General features: G+C 38.0%; 2 protein-coding genes across 6 annotated transcripts in view; one reads left to right on the top strand and one right to left on the bottom strand.

The window, feature by feature from the left end:
* The window catches only part of ATG3 (autophagy related 3), a 95,221-nt gene that overhangs the window by 57,554 nt on the left and 21,541 nt on the right, over positions 1-16,126 (top strand). The window lies entirely within an intron of this gene.
* The window catches only part of LOC105081557 (OX-2 membrane glycoprotein), a 97,255-nt gene continuing 94,764 nt past the window's right edge, over positions 13,636-16,126 (bottom strand). For 4 of the 5 annotated variants that reach the window (XM_074363372.1, XM_074363399.1, XM_074363433.1 and 1 more), the window contains one exon: positions 13,636-13,896. The gene's annotated coding sequence lies outside the window, so the exon portion shown is untranslated. The remainder of the gene's footprint in view (positions 13,897-16,126) is intronic. The other variant, XR_012506930.1, reaches the window with a different exon arrangement.

Raw genomic sequence — 16,126 nt, 5'->3', positions numbered from 1 at the left:
AATCAAAGCTTTGTTTTGACACTTCAGAGTCTCACTCTCTGTGCAACAATGACTGCCATTAGCAAATAAACATTTTCAACTTGTTCTCCCATCATTATTTTTTGGCTTATTAATATAGGGCTTCCTGGTATCCATCTTGTCCAAATGAAACCCAATCTTTGGTTCAGAAACAATTATAGATGCAATTTATTGATCACTTTGCATATATTACCTCAGTTAACCAATGCAATAGATATTATTACTGTCTGTGTTCTACAGAAGAGGAAATTGAGATGTTGAGCAGATTTGGTTCTCTGGAAGCAGACACTGAAATTAATTAGGGATCAACACCTGTGAAAAGGGAGGGGTTGGCAGGGAGATTGGGCAGAGAAAGAAGTCAATCTGTGCTATAAGCCGACATAACCTTGGCTGACTCAGCTGGGAGCTCTGGGTCAAGTATTGCCCACAGCATCCTATGTGAAGTCAAAATGGCCAACCCTTAATCACTTTCTTTGCTCCATACTGGATTAGGCTGTCATGGGAAAGCATGACCTTGAACAAGGTGAGTTTCAGCTGAGTAGACCCTGAAGTAGATACCTGGATACTGTCTGCTGAGTGCATTCCCCACAGCTAAGAGCAAATCTGTCCTGGAAGGGCAATCTGAGTGGTACATCTGTGTCTACCACAGACTCTAAGAATCTAGGAAGTATATGAAAGATTCTACCACTAGCAAGTGACAAAGATTTGACACCAAGTCTTTTGTGGTTCAAAAGTCCATGCCTCCCACCAATTCATAATTGGTTTCCAAATATTCATCCAAACCAGCTATATCAGAATCACCTTTAAAATATCAGTTTCTTTAAATTATGAATATTTGGCCTCCATCCTTTGAGATTCTCATTCAATAGATGTAAATGGGATCCAATAGTTCCACTCAGTTTATAAAAAGTCCCCATGCTGGTTCTAAAGTACAGTCATATATAAAAACCTTTGCTATCATTGATGAGAAGATGCCAAGGAGAAGAATGGAAATGATTTCAAGTGCTGGACTACATTTCTGGTAGAAGCTATGCAATGAGTTTTGGAGTATTAAAACATTTCAGAATCAAGAGTCACCCCTCTAGGCTGATGTTTACTAAAGTCAGGAACCTGCATCTTGTTTTGTGATTGCTGTTACTCTGATCACCCAGGAGTAAAAGTTTGGAGAAAGTACAGCTGCTTCATGGTTCATAAAAGCAACTGTGTCTATAAATGAACTGAAGAATTTGTCCTCTGAGTAGTTCCAAAGATGTCTCAAAATAAATTTGAAGATTGCAAATTCTATTTTTCTTTTTGTCTTTCACCATAAAATTGGAACTAGGTTCATGTTTTTTAAATTGTTTCTCAAATACAATGTAATTACTTTTTTAAATGTAGTAAATTCTTCAAATTTGCACATTTGAATAAAAGGTATAATTTTCTGATCAAACAGGACATGATTATAACGGGACAAGGGTCATGATAAAAGCTTAATTACTAGATGAGGCATAAATTTAAAGCAAAATGGACTTGTTCCTGAGCTAGCAAACTTCTGAGACAGGCTTCTTTCAATTCTTTATGAGAATGAAGATATGAGTCAGATTCTGATGGAGGGTTCTGTCGACAGTGGGGCTCTAAGGACTCCAGGTATGGAGGGACATGCTGATAAAAGTCACAAAATACGTATCATTTAAAAAATACATTAGATGTTACATAAGGTTTCCCCCCCAAATTTTGTCTAATTAGCATGGGTTTTTTCACATAAAAAAATCTCTAAAATAGTGAATCATGAATAAAATTCTGTGCTGAGATAAACAAAATTTATATGACTTCTCTCTGGTTTGGGACAATATCCTGAGATCCTTGGCCTATGGTTTATGACTTTTGACCTCTGAGACAATTTTAAAGGGACAATAAGCCTTGTCTCAGCTGCCACAGGACATTTGCATTCCACCTTGAGAGTGGGAAAGTTGTGTACCTATGACTCTAATATTTCCCAGAATGTCAATGCCAGTAATAGAAGTACTAAGAAGCTATGAGTAGTTACTCAGTGTTACTCCATGATGGTTGAAATGCATGAATACTTACATTCTAACACAAGGGTTGATAGGAGGAAGCTGCAGTGCTGGTTGACTGAGCTCTTTAAAATCAAGGACAGTGACTTTTCATCTTTGTGCCTCCAACCATTGCACAGTGTGTATCTGAATCAACGAATGTATGATAACTGATTTTTAACCTTATATACTTAAAACCATTTATATTTAACCTTGGAAAAAAAATCATCATCCTCTGAAAGAAAGAGTTCTAAAGTCAACTTCTGTCAATGACCACCTATGTCACAAGTCTAGAGTTTTCATTTTCATTTAGAATCTCAAATGGGTGATTTTAATTAGCTTCTCTGGTTAGAAGTTAGCTACTTATTATTACAAGTGGCCTTGGAGAAAACAACTCCACATTGATCTTGAACTTTTCCATTTCTTCTTTTATTGTTTGTATTCTGTTTAATCCAGACAATAACCACGTGAAGAAATGTTGAAAATGGAAGTTTCCTTTCACTGATTTTCAAGATGTTATTCAGCTTGGAACTTTATTATTTAGAGAGGACGTGTAGCCAATACTAACATTGATCTGGTTCCAGTGATATTTATCTACAGACTAAAAGATCCTTCCCTCAACCGCTGAGGAAGGGGACCTGTCACTCATGTTCTCCATAATCTCAGATAAATCTCCACTGGCTTAATGACAGTAAGCATTCTCATCTTATTATGACCTGATGTTTGGGAAGAAAAATCTAAAATCTCTTACATAAAAGAAGTTTCATAATCACAAGCTATGAAAAGGGGGAAAATGTATACTTACCATAGGTACTTTTTACCATGAATTTCCTGACCTTAATTTGATTAAAATCTCTACCTAAATATTGCAACAATTAAGATTTCTTTAGAGTTTGTTCATTTCACTGAACTTTGAATGAGAAAAACCCCAATATGGGGCAAAAAGAGAAGTTAAAGACTGAGCTGCTCTGCAGATCAGGGCATTTCAAAGTGAACAGCCAATTTGACAAGAAGCAAAAGCCTCAGAACAGAGTTCCATGTAGTCTTTCTATTTATTTTGTTTCGCAAACTGTTCAGGCTCTTCTTACTGTCCTCTCCCACCTACTCTCTCTTCCCTATTTACTTTATAGATGTCATTGAAGTAGGTAACCTGATCCAACCCTGAAGGATTTAGGGGAGGAAGGGAAACCTACTTGAGTATCCCTGATAGAAACAGGAAATGAAGACATCGCTTGCCATGCTTGGTATTGGGAAGTTGTCTTGGGTCCTCTTTCTAATCCTACATCTAGGCATTTGGAATATCAGTGGTAAGGCACTTTTTCTTATATTTCTCAGAGGGTTTTGGAGGCAATGTTTTCCTTTTCTGATCTTAGTAAGATGTGTTGTTTATGTCAAGTAGATAATGGTAGATGAAACCAAGTAGTTAGATTTGCTCACTTAAAGACATTATAGGACATAAACCAAATGAAAACACAGTTATTAAGTCGTAGCTTGGCTGGTTTTCTTAAAAACATGTTCTAATGGTAGGAAAAGAGAATTGAGCAGACCCTATAAATAGATCAGTACAAATTTTTCACTACTACTAGAAAAATACTCCAGATGCTCTACTGATGGTGAATAAATAGCTTGATCTTTCCAAACTGAGGCTAGAGGAGTGTTGAGGTGCTCAGCTGGGTAGGATAGGTGTTGGATAACTCAAGTTATACCTGACGCCATGGTTACTCTTAAATGATGTGACTAAATAGAATGTCGCTACTTGCTTCGGTGGGGTAGGTGCCTTGAGACTCCTGAATGAGACAGTGCTGAGAAATATGGGACGGAAGCATTTCATCTCTGCTTCTATTACGTTGAAAGAGAACGGGTCCCCTTTGGGCGTAATTGGACATAGGAAACAGCTTGAATTCTTCATAGATGATGTTTGGCCACTTCTGCAAAGATTTTATGCAGGCAAAAAAGTGATTTCCCTTGCTCCTTCACGTTGTCACAGGTGCCTGCATATTGCAAAGAGGGAAGGGCTACAAAATGCTAGTGGAAGTTTCTGATTTCCTGGTTTCAAATATCCTGCCTTATTATCCCCACAAGCAAACATACTTTTATCAGTTTTTTTTTCTGATTTTTTTTTATTGTGTTGGTTTCAGCTGTATAGCAAAGTGATTTGGTTTTATATATATATATATTTATTTATTTATTTATTTATTTATCTGTATACCTATATTCTTCTTTGATTCTTTTCCATTATAGTTTATTACAAGATATTTAATACAGTTCCCTGTGCTATACAGTAAATCCTTGTTGTTCCTTGTCAGTTTTAAATCAGAAAATACAGTCCCTGAAATCCTACATGATGTCATCTTCGGTTCTGGAACTGTGAAGTTTGGAATTTGTCTTTGTGATGCCGGGATGACACACAACCAAGTGCAAAATGAAAGTCCCCTTCAGTCATCTAAGCATTTTCATGTTTGTAAGTATGTGCTATTATGTTGACGGAGTGCTTAGATGGCTGGCTGGATTTTTCACTTTCTATCAGATGCCTACAATCACATAGCTACAACGGAAGTCAAATATTATTAAACAGAAATCATATTGGCTGGGAGAATATGTAAACTATTCTTTGTGAAATGAAGTAAATGAATGTTCAGTGATATATCACGCTGGGAGTATGGTACAATATCTGCTCCTCCTCTCGATGTGCTTACTAAAACGGACTTGGCTGTTAGAATTGGGTTCATTTACGGGCTCTGCCATTTACTGTGTGACCTTGGTTAAGTTTCTTATCCTCTCTTATTCATTTGTAAAATAGAGATAATAATAATTGTACCTCAATTATGGGCCCACTGTGAAGACCTGGCACAGTAAGTGCACGTAAGAAAAGTCTGATAAACATTAATGGTATTTTTACTAATATCCTTTACATCAAGCCACCCCCACAAAATTCAGTTAAATGAGAAACAAGTTTTAACATCATCATTTAAAATAATTGAGTTTTTGAAGCTAAAATAAAATGAATACATGAAATATATTGTACAATATATTTAGCCAAAAATATAGTGACTTCGAATTATCTGAAAAATGAAACAGAAAGCCTTGGACAAAGTACAGGCCAGGTATCTTATACAGCGGTTGATGCATTGCAGTGGTACTTGAATTAAATTAAGGATACAGGTTGAGATAAGGAATGTTTGGTGAGCTTTGTTCTCCTGGACAGAGCTAATGGGTCTGTTCCTTAAGACCTCATTAATTTTTAACCTTTATATCTTGGGGATTTCCTATAGTTCACTTAATTACTGAATTCTTTACACTGGCACAGTTTCAAAGTGTTTAAAAATAATAAAAAAAAAATTTTCCCTCCACTTCAAAGCAATTTGAGGTCTGTGTGCCTCTTCCCGAGAATGAGGCTACATCAATAGTAACGTCATAGAAAAGGTAATGTTATCTACAAACAGCCTGTCTAAGGTCTTTCTTTATAATGAAATAACACAATATAATGCTCGCTTGCTTTTGTGTTTCTCAAAAAATATTAGGGGGAACTCTGCTCCTTTGTGTCCAGCATATTATTTCTGTCTAGATGAAAGTATTAAAAGTGTCAGCACATACACATGGACAGATGGCAGGTGATGCTGATGAGAACTAGGCTGCAGGTGGAGATGCCCCTTTCAGTCACCTGCTCATCCCCAATGAGCAGCTTCCGCTGTGAGGCCCCAGACCACTTGTTCAATTGAGCATCAATTGAGGATTCCACCTTCAAGCAGCCAGGAGCGCAGCAGTTTATGTCTGGCTACTGCTTGGCACTGTATATGATCCTGAATGAAGCCAGGAGGAAGTCTCTGATTGATCACTGTTTATTCTAATAAATCATCCTAATCTGGACTAGAACCAGAGAACACATATAGTTTGGCTCTTTTGAGAACAGAGAGGTTGAGGCCAAGTCTCTGTTTGGGTCTTGCCTGTGTTCTCTTTCTCCTTTATTGTGCTGATTCAGTGTGTTCCATGGATCCATACTTCACATCCCTCCCAGATTGTGTTTCTCCACCATGAACAGACGTTATCCTTTGTTCAAAGCAGAAACACCAGGGCAGAAGGTGCTCAGTATCTGTCTCTTGCTTTCAAGTCTGATTTTGTAACACAGCATCTTTATCAGGCTTATTTCTCTGAATCTACCTACTTGTTCCTACTGGAAAATGCAAATCGTCTGCCAGAGACAGAGCCCTGCCTTCTGCCAGTGCCCATGTATTGTTATCACAAAAATGCCTGCCATAAAATATGACTACCTCCTACATAAATGTCTAGGAATACATCCTGCAGCTGCAGGGTTTCCTGGATTAAGGTATGAAAAGACTAACCCCTGTGTTGATCACAGCCTTGAATAGACTTTTCTAACACTGAGCTCTTTAATTAATTACCGCTTCCTCTGTCCCACTATCAAAATTTCCTCTTATTATAACATTGAAGTCAGATAGTTTATCTTGCTTCACTGGGACTTTCCTTCTTAATTTCCATTATTTGTGAGTTTCAGAGTTGTTGAAAGAAGAATGTTCACAAACACTTGTAATCACGTGCAAACACAAAATCCCCCTTTTGCATTGTTCCTTAGAGAGGCAGTGGTGGAGCGGGTAAGGTCAGGGACTCTGGAGTATTAGATCACCCTCCCATCGCTGCCATTTGCTGGTTGTATGACTGTAACCTCTCTGGTTCTCTTTCCTTATCTAAACAACGGGGACAATAATGATATTGACCTTACAGGGTTGCTGTAATTATTAAGTGAATTAATTCTCTAAGGCTCTTAGGACAGTGCCTGATGCATTTTAACTGCTATGTAAGTTTGGCTAATAATGTTTTAGTTTTTTGTTTGTTTGTGTTTCAGTCCAAAATTTAATTAGCTTGATAGTTCCCTTAAAGTAGCATTGGGTGATCGTCTCTCATTTGGGATTGACAAAAATAGTCTATGAAAGACTCTTGACATCATTATCTGCTATCATCCCCAATCACCAAGAAATGAGAAAAGAGTTTGGGAGTCCTGAGACTTGAGTTACATCGTGTCGATGAATTATTGTATCATAAGCAATTTGCTTCACTTTTCTAATTTTCTTCACTCCCTTACATCAAAATAAACTTAGTATTTTCCACCTTTCTGGCATCCTTTCATGGTTACAGACTCTAATTTCCATGCTTATCTCTATGGAAGAAAGTACTGTGTGCCTGTGTCTGTGGATACACATGCAGGTATTGTGTTCATATGCTCAGAATCTAAACATGTACAAGTTGAGGTTCTCTTTGAACACAGTCCGGGAGAATGTTAGAGGGGCCATCTGGGCTGGTCACAGGGAAGTGTTAGGTTTAGCTGGTAGAACCCTTAACTTTTCTTAGCTTTTCTCCTTCCTGATAGCCACATTTATCTTATGAACATAACCTGGAACTTGCATATCTCACAAACAGCCCATTGTCCAGAAGTAGCCATAAGGAAGGCTGCAACATTTCGGTTCTAGCTGGGTGGTGATGGCTCCATTTCTTTTTCTCCTGTGATATTAGGAGAAGAGAATTAATATTGGGGGACAACTGGCACTTCTGCCCACATAGATAATGTTAAATATCTTCTAGAATTTGAGAAATGCCAGTGAATCTCAGTGTGATCCCTGCGGTAGAATGGATTAGGAAGGTGAGGGAATATTTGGGAGAGAAGCAGAGATGGACTTTCCCTGTGTCCTTCCAACAACACATAACCCACGATTACTCTGAACAACACATGTAACCCCTCTATCACTGAAGGCAATACTTAGAAATACATTGGTTTCTTACAAAATGCCAATGGCTCTCTTGGATGCTACTGTCCACAGCTTCTAAGGTATGTTCCAGGCGTTTCCTGCCCTGCTTTTCCTGCCTTGAAGTCACTGTGACCAAGGTGGAGGGCCTACCATCTCCGAAGGACGAGCCCACCTGTGCCAGACAGGCTTCCTTGCCCAGAACTATTCTCCAGATTGTCAACATGAATCATTTTACTTTCAGGCCTATTGAACTGGCTAAATATGTTTGCTGTTCCAGAGACCTAATTACATACTGGCCAACGAATTCTCCACCAGATACTTATCTCTGTCATATAGGGCAGGCAGAATGCTGAAGGACTGGAATGGGTCCTCTGGTCTGGGGAGACAAAGTCAGTGACCAATAGGGTAAAACCATAGGGGGACATTTGTCATTTGGTAGAAATGTAATGAAGAAGTACTGAGAGACGTCTTAAGAAAATACCCAAAGATGAAGGTTTTTTTACTTCCTAGTTTTAACCAAGGCTGGTCTTCCTGATTAGTAAAATTCTGAAGAATTTTATGCCTCACATAAAGGACAGTTTTCTACGGGATGTACCGCCTTTTCTATCTGTTATATTTGGCCGGTGACTAGACCAGTCATTATGTATCACTGCCGATCCCCGAAAGCAGCTGGAAATAACTATTCAGAGAGAGGCACCAGGGGCAGACCTTCTGGGTTTCCACCTTGTCTCTGCCACCCGCAGGCCTGTGGCCTTGGATGTGTCAACTGCTGTGGCACGTCCCTAAATCCATCCTATCCAAAAAATAGTAACACCTGGCATTTATTATTATGCATTATGAGCCAAGCATAGAGCTAACAACCCTCCGAAGGTGTTCTCATTCACATACCATCTTAAGGAGATTTTAAAGAGGAAATAGTAATAGAAGATGAGCGCAAAAATTCTATTTTCTCAATTCATGGTCTTTGTTTTTCAGATGAAGGGAATAAATATGGATTCATGCCATATAGATTCTTGGTGTGAAGTTAGTTCTTTTCAGTTTCATTTTTGCTAAAGGGGCTTCACATTATGTAAGTCTCTCTCCTTTTGTATGTGTGTGCGTGGGTACATGTGTGTGTATACGTGTGTGTGTGAGATATGTGTGAGTGTGTGGTATATATGTGTTCAGGCAAGGAGGAGTTGCCTATCCTTGTCTGGAGATCAGTGTCAGACAATATCCAGAGAGAAGAAGATAAACTATTATTTCACTTTTATGCCAGGGAGCGCTATTACATTATGTGCTGTTTGTCAGGTGGCTCTCCCTGTAAGGACTGAGGCTCTTTCATCTCACCGTAGGAGCTGAGGCCCAGTCAGTGTTCACTGTGTCCCTGAGGGATCAAGCCACGGGGTTTTTCTTTAACAATGGTCATCCTTTAAAATAGAAGCTCCGCTTTTAACAATGTGATGTGTGCGTCATTCTTATTCAAATTTCCCCAGATATTCCTACCACTTCTGGGAATATCTGATTTACGGAGCGGGTTTGCTTACCACAGAGTTAAACTAATGAGTTTAATCAACAGAATACAACATTAAATTAGTGGTTTCTGTATGCGATGGAATTCCCCCACCCTCGTCTCCTGTCACATTTCTGATTTGAGGAGTCTGTGCCAGCTGACTTGTGATGGGAAGTATGCCCCGTGGGCTTTCTGCTGTTGTGCATGAGATTCCCTGAGGCTTTCCCGGTGGATGTCCTTCCAGGATCTTTGATGTGTGATTACATGGCTGCTGTCACTGTGTGTGGACTTTTCACAGGACCCCTAAGCCACACCAGTTTGCTAGGGAAGAGGATCCTGTTTTCCTTACCTTACTAGTAATCATCTCTCCCCTGACCTCTACCCCTCCAGCACTCTGCAGCAAGGCAGACCATCCCGTCAGCATCCCCTGAAAGCATGTTTCCTCCTGAGTCTACAGTCTTCTCTCCTTCTGAGGTCTCCCCATCATGTATCTGTAATTTGTTTGTTGTTTCTCTATTACAGTATCTTCTGATAGAAGCTAAAATCCTGGTTCATGTCACAGAAAATTATTGCTGTTTTACACCTTTCATAATTATTTTAGTTTTTCAAGAATTATTTGTTTACACATTTATGGTCAACTGTAACTCTGTCTTCGGTCAAATTAAGGCAATCTACATTTATGGCAGCATTCATTTCCTTCAGTGATTGTAACTATTTTGATCTTTTCATAAATCTGAAAGAATGTTTCAATGGGGAGATAGTCAAAGTCAACTGGGATTTCCTCATGGTAATAGTTATAATCAAGACATATGGTCTTTAAAAGTAAGAAACGATTGTATTTCGTGCAACATTCATAACCATGAGCATCTTTATTTTAGTAGCTAATCAGTTTCACAAATTCCTTAGTGTTTTCAGCACGTGTGGTATTTATACCAGCAGCCATACTTGCTCAGCCGGAAAGTACTGGACCAGGGAGTATTTTGTGGCTGGTGTGCCTTTCTGATTGGCTGATCTAGGTATCTGGTGACCATGGGGTGTCACTTCTTAAATATACTGAATATCACCTCTCAATGAACATAAATCAGGCCTTTCTACACTGCATACTGGTATGGTCTAGTTTTTTTTTTTAATCACCAAAGGGTATGTTGAGTTGCATATAATCTTCACCTCAATGTCTTTAGTCCACCTCTCTAAGGGCTCAGTGGCCTTAGTGTACAGAGAGCATTAGAGCTGTGATATCAGATTTTCCTCTTCATGAAGCTCTCTCTGTTCAGTCTCAGTGTACATCATACCTCTTCATACCTTTTCTGAGGCCATCTCATCCCATCAAGAAGGGATCGTAGACCAGATCGGAAGACAGATGCATAAACACGTATTTAACTATAATAGAATGGTACATGTCACACAAAACAGCGTGGAACATTTACTGGGGGTAACATCAAGTGGACTTGGGTTGCTGGAATATGTGTGTGGCAGGTTAGTTTGCATAAAGAAGCAGGGGCTAAATGCCATTTGATGAAGTCTGGACATTATCTTGCAGGCATTGAAGAATCTTTGAAAGGTTTTAGGGAAAATCTTGCAATTAGATTTTCATTTTAAAAATGTAAACTGCGACAGTGATGTCGAGAATGAATTGGAGTAGGGGAGGGGGAAAAGGCCAAGTTTGGAATGTAGAAATCTAGGTGGTCATCTGTGACAGTAACCTTCGTGAAATAGAATGAGACCCAAATTACGACAGTGGCATAAAAACAAAGTTGAAAGATATTAAGATTTCAAAATTTGTAGATAATGACAGGCATATGCAGAACAGATAAACAAGATTATACTGTATAGCACAGGGAAATATATGCAAGATCTTGTGGTAGCTCACAGTGAAAAAAAAAATGTGACAATGAATATATGTATGTTCATGTATAACAGAAAAAGTGTGCTGTACATTGGAATTTGACACAACATTGTAAAATGACTATAACTCAATAAAAAATGTTAAAAAAATAAACAAAAGCAAACAACAACAAAAAAAACCAAACAAACAAACAAAAAGAAAGATATTTTGGATGCTGAGTTAACTTAACCTGGTAACTGATGAAATGGAGTGAGACCAAGATGGGACCCAGGTTCTGGCCCACGTGATTAGGTAGATGACAGTATTATACTGTGGTAATGGGAGGAGGACCCGATTAGTGCTGGGGTGGGATTTGAAACAGAAGAAAATTCAAGCTCCTCCTTGAAGCCTTTCTTGATTACCCAGCCAGAAGGGCTCTCTCTCTCTCTCAGAGATCTGAAAACTCTAAGAGATTGTATCTTGTTCAAGATAATTATATTTAAAAAAAATCTGATGAGAAAGCTGAAGAGACAAGTGAGCTCTTTCTGCATCCCCTTTGCACTAGAAACTGTCCTATTACTAAATAGTCATGAACAGTGGGATGTCCACACCCCTGGGTGTGGGCAGTAAGTGGGTGCCTTCTCTGTATAGAGTTTTAAAGCAAAAAAATTTGGTCTACTTTTAATGACCACAATATGCCAGTAATTCTGAACAATATCAGTGATAAAATATCCCCTCCCCCCCAAAAAATTTTTGGTCTAAGTTCTAAATAATTACTCTGGTTACTCCTGAGTTTGAATAATATGTGTGTAAGTTTCAAATTAGCACATTTTCAGTACTTCCCCTTTCGTAAACATCACATCTACGTAAAAGTTATCTCAGAGAACATCCCTGTTAGAGAGCTGCCCCTGAACACATACAAGTTCAGCTACATGTATTTACTTCAAAAGTAAATTCATAATGTTCAGAATCATTTGAACTTGCTTCAAGTAATTTGTGTCTCCAACCCCTGTGGTACTACTTATTGCTGCATTTACACAGTAGATTTTAAATGAACAGTAATACCACAGTGATTATAGAGATACAGAAACAGAATATGAGTGGTTTCATTTCTTTCATTCTATGCAATCATTTTGAATATTTATTTGTTTAAAATTTTAAAAAGTAAAGCAAAGTACAAACTGGGAGGCACAACTTTTTTTCATTCATGAACTAAAATTTATATATGAAATGTTTTATTAATATCTTTACAATTGAGATGTATTTTTCTCTATAAAGCAATGTTTTAAATTTAAAGAATGAATTAAGAAAATTAAACTTTACCTTAGTGGTACAATTTGGTAGTTGTCTAAATTGTATCTTTTAGAGAATTTCCATTTTAGTAACATTCACTTATTAATTACTGGAAAATTATATAAACTTAAGTATTAGGCTATAACTAAAGAATTGAAGTTTATGCTATTTAGGTGGATATAAAATTATTAAATATCTGCACATTTTTCCTTTTTGTATTCTATTATTATTTTTCAAATATTTTTTTAACTTGCATCATTTTATGCATGAAGTTTAATGAGAGAAAATATTCACTGTCTATGTTTCTTTTTAGACCATTTTATTATTTGTTTCATTTAATGATTACTTCCGAATATTTTTCCATATAGAAAAAGGGATTGTTAAAAATGATGCACTCTGGGCATCAACTATGCTAAGTACACCCTAGTCATGGAATGTACATACTCTCATAATTCAGTAGTGGTGTTCATAAGAATTTTTAAAAACCTACAGTGACTTAAAAAGGGATACTTCATATGAGAGCCTGAGGATGGTAGAGAGTGCATCATTCACTGCATGCATTTATTTTAATTATTTTTAGCATTGAAAATTCCCTACCATTAGATATGAATGTTTGAGAAAAATAGCAGTAATAACAATAATTAACATTGACTGATAAATCCCAGCCAAAAGCGGCTGAGATCTTCGTTCCTCTTCAGAAAATGTTTGTTTTATGAGACAAACCCTTGGGGACAGCTTTGGATATCCTGAGTGTCACAGATGATTTTACATACTTCAGGACAAGCAGCAAAAAAGTGTCAACATGCTTCTCAAATGGAAAGTTAGAATTATGTCATTTAGCTTAGTGTATCAGTCCTGCTCTACAAACATCAGTTTCAGTATCAGGGAGATACGCAGTATTAATTATTTCTTTGTACAAAGAATGAGTACTGTCAATGACATTTAATGCCAGTTGGCAAGCCTCCATCTGTTCTTCCCTCCATTCAAGAAAAAATCCTATGCTGGTCAGTCAGTGTGACTGCCAATGATCTTCATTCTGCTGATAAGAATATGCAAGAACCGCAGTGATGTTTCCATTATCCTACTGCAAGTCATTGACGGGGTCAGGACTAACAGCTAGCTCTTCTCCACTCCTGATCCACTTTGTGCACTCCTATTACCGAGCCCAAGCTCATACTTCTTTTCACACAACAGGCCAATAAATCAAGAGAGGAATTGTTGAGACAACGAATAGCAACTTTATTCAGAAAGCCAGAAGACGGAGAAGATGATGGACTAGTGTTCCAGAGAACCATTTTGCCTGGGGTTTGGATGCTAGTTTCTTTTTCAGAACAATGAAGGGGAGGTGAGGAGGTAAAGTCAAAAAAGGAAATACGTCTTTAAAAATATTTCCTGGCTCTGACTAGACTCTGAAAGGGATGTATTAATGTCTTCTTTCCTGCAGCCATTCACGGGTAGGTCTGGTCAAGATGTTTCCTGTGAGTTTAAACAAAGGTATTTTAGCTTAACACTCAGGCATGGGAGGCAGGGGTTCCAGGAGATGGGCCATTATGTACACCTTAAGCTATAAGCAACATCACTTTAATGGTTAACTTGTAGCAGAAGCAATAGATACAAAGGTTAAAGTAAAAGAAGTAGATCCAATATGGAGTCAGATTTGTTCCCTATTACACTCCCCAGCATATAGTCATGGAATGAGGGAACTAGAAGGGATCTTCAATAGTGCTACTAGCATTGGATGACAGCCCAATGGCTAAATAGAAAGGTAACATACTGTAATAGAACGAGAGACTTAGAAGTGTCAGACATACGCTGAGGGAGATGGAGTTGCGTATGTGTTTGTATGTAAGAGAGGATAGTGGCTAAGACTTTTCCTATTTTTGTAGTCAATCCTTGCATCTTATTTTAAAGAAACTGAGGGCCAGTGAGACTGGGTGGCTGTCTCAACATCACACAGTCTTTTAGCATTTGAAGAACCATGTTCAAATGCATATTCTCATTTTCAGTTATTTACATACCCTTTATAAATATACCAAAAGACTCAGACTCTGTATTTTCTCATGGTGGATAACAAAGTTTACACTTCTTCTACCCAATGCTTATTCCATTTATTCTGAAACAACTAGTGTCATTATTTTCAGAAAACCATGATCCAAGTGTGTATCAATTCCCTAAATCTTCCTGGAGATTCCTGGCCAGTCTGCCTTTGCCCTTCTGTTTCCCCAGTCTTAGAATACCTTCTCTGTTCTATTCACTGCTCTGGTTATCAAAGAGCTTCTCATTCACTAAGGTTTAGCTCATATATGACCTTTGCATTCAGCCTTGCCCCTATAGTCCCTGTTGAAGTTATGCTGTTACCGAGTCCAAACTCATTTTGCTTGCTGTATTACAGGCCAATAAAATGGGAGATGAGGTGTTGGGGCAAGTAATAACGATTTGATTCAGAAAGCCGACAGACTGAGAAAATGGCACACTAATGCCCTGGAGAACCATTTCCCCAAGTCAGAATTTAGGCTCCTTTTAAACTGAAAAGGGGGAGGGGGTGTGGTTAGTGTTGCAAACTTCTTAGTGTCAGGATCCTTTGTTCTTGCAGCTGTCCACGTAGGTCAGGTCATGATGTTCCTGTAAACCTCCAACAAGACAAATGTTATTTTATATTCTGCAACTTTTTTTTAATCTTTATATGAAAGGGAAAGTGTTATACCTTTAAAGGTCAGAGCCTTGAAAATAGGCTACCTTGTATATTTCAGGCTATATGCAACATTCTTTTACAAAAAATGCAGAACCAGCATGACTAAGTACTGGAATAGGGTTAGAGCTAAAGGAACAGAGCTAATGTGGAATCACATTTGTTCTTCACTATTACAATTCCTCTGCACACCAAGCAAAGTCTGCCCCTTATTCTAGTGTTATTTCATTCTCCTACTTGTTAAGCCTCTCTATTTCCATTAGAAGGCAAGCCCTTTCAAGAAAGGTACCTTGTCTTATCTATTCCTATACCACCTTACATCCAGCATACAAGGTCCCTCTGAACCTTCCTTTTCAACTCATATATACTTGAAGGTAAAAAAAGGAGTGGTAGATAGTAAGTTTATTTCAGAAAAGTGACCTTGTTCATTAATCTTGTCTCACCAATTAAATGATAAGCTCCTTGAGATCAAAAAGTTCTTTGCCTATAACGCTCTTGTTTGTCACAATGCTGGCACAGAGTTGTAGGCTCCATAAGTTATGATTGATTTTATCCAAGAAAATGAATAGGGAAGTTAGGAGGCTGAGGTATTTATTAACTTTAAGGAGAAGAACAGACTTCTGGAAACAAGGGTTTCACTTGGTCTTTCTCCTCTGGCCTCCTTGCTTTTTTTTGTTGTAAGTCTAAACACACCCAGATGTTACATTGTTAGAGATTTCCTTTCAGTAAATTATCTTACCCTTTCACTTCAAGTTTTTAAAAACCTCATCCTCATAACTTGACTTCGAGTTTGCTTTGATTTTTGCTGAATTTTTGGAAACAACTGAATTAGGGTATATTAAAGTGAACTTGTTGAGGTCTTCGAGCAGTTATAAGTATCTAAATATTCAGAGGTTTCTACAAGTTCTCTGCAGGTTCCTTGTCTCGATCTGATTCTTGAAAGCTGAATCAGTTTTCAATTATTCTGAGCAGCGATTGATGAGATATGAGCATAAATCATAGGAAGAGGTTTATTTG

This window comes from Camelus bactrianus, chromosome 1 (genome assembly GCF_048773025.1).
Source record: "Camelus bactrianus isolate YW-2024 breed Bactrian camel chromosome 1, ASM4877302v1, whole genome shotgun sequence".
NCBI classification, from domain to species: domain Eukaryota; kingdom Metazoa; phylum Chordata; class Mammalia; order Artiodactyla; family Camelidae; genus Camelus; species Camelus bactrianus.
This window is presented reverse-complemented; position numbering and strand designations above follow the sequence as displayed.